We start from the raw sequence: 1,312 nt of genomic DNA on the forward strand, positions 1-1,312 counted from the left end.
AAACATATAAATAACCTCCCTACACTTAAGTTGTACATTGTCCTCAATGTACGAAGATAGATAATAATAATATAAACATAAAATCAGAAGAGAGGGAGAGAAGCAAAACTGCCCTAAATGTTTTTGATGAAATCCTTGGAATAGTGACAGCTAGAGTTTTAGATAAGGCTAATAAAAGGCATGATTCTGAGTTACTAATAAGAAAATAAACACCACTGTGGAAGAGAATTAATGGATTACTTGATAATAACCATAAAGATAAACATAGTTCAAAATATAAAATAGAAGTCTTCAAAAAATAAATAAAAGAAAAATAAAAATAAAAATAGAATAAAATAAAAACAAATGGACTCAGAGGTCCTCATCATCAGATGCGTCAGCATCACGAGGTGGTGGTGGTGGAGGCGAGATGTAGAAGTGCTGGCAGATCTACTGCAGAGTTGCTTCGATGCTGTCAAACCTCACAAAACATTGTTGCTCGAAGCGAGTGAGTCGCTCGGATATATTGGTCATAGTGGTAGCAGGAGATCGGCGACTTGGTAGTGGCGGTGGGTGTAGGTCCTCGTGAGGGGGAGGGACATCATCATTAATATCCTCTGGCTCATCCTGGCCATCAGAGTGAACTAGTCTGTACTGAACGGGGTCAAATCCACGGCGTTACTCTATCAGCCTCATGTGGATCATACTAGAAATTCCTGAGGAGCCATCTGGCCTACTAATGTGAGTGTCGATGACATCTCTAGAGTGTTGAAGAGGCCGAAGTGTAGAGTGAGACGAGTCACGTAGGGACCAAGACAGATGGGACCCCTCCTATGGTGGTCCATTTGATGGCAAAAAGCCAACACTATGAAGTATGCCAAATCAAAGACATGACCAGTCGCCATGCTACAAAGATAGTCTGCGTCAGTAGTGCTTACAACTCATGTGCTCTCTTTCCTGCCAGTCAACATGTGAGCTAATAAGGCGTGGATGTATCGTAAAGCCAGAGAAAGAGATGTCGCCTTAGAGCGACTCGTGTCATAACGGATCTGACTAGCTATGAGATCGGTCCAATAGCACGAAGGTGAGTAATGGATATGATGGTGGAGGTAAAAAAGTTATCGGCACCTATAAACTCATCGATGTAGATGTCCAAAGCTGTGCCAAACTCAAGGATGCTCATATGTCGCACTAAGCCACCAAGTCAGAAAGTGATAGTACTAGCCTCGTCAATGGGTATTCATCACATGCTGTAGATAGAAAGTAGTGCAGAACTCCAAGGTAAGCTTGGAATAGGTGGGCTCGATAATCATAAAGAATCGATCCCACGGGA

Source organism: Gossypium hirsutum, chromosome A07 (assembly GCF_007990345.1).
Source record: "Gossypium hirsutum isolate 1008001.06 chromosome A07, Gossypium_hirsutum_v2.1, whole genome shotgun sequence".
Lineage (NCBI taxonomy): Eukaryota > Viridiplantae > Streptophyta > Magnoliopsida > Malvales > Malvaceae > Gossypium > Gossypium hirsutum.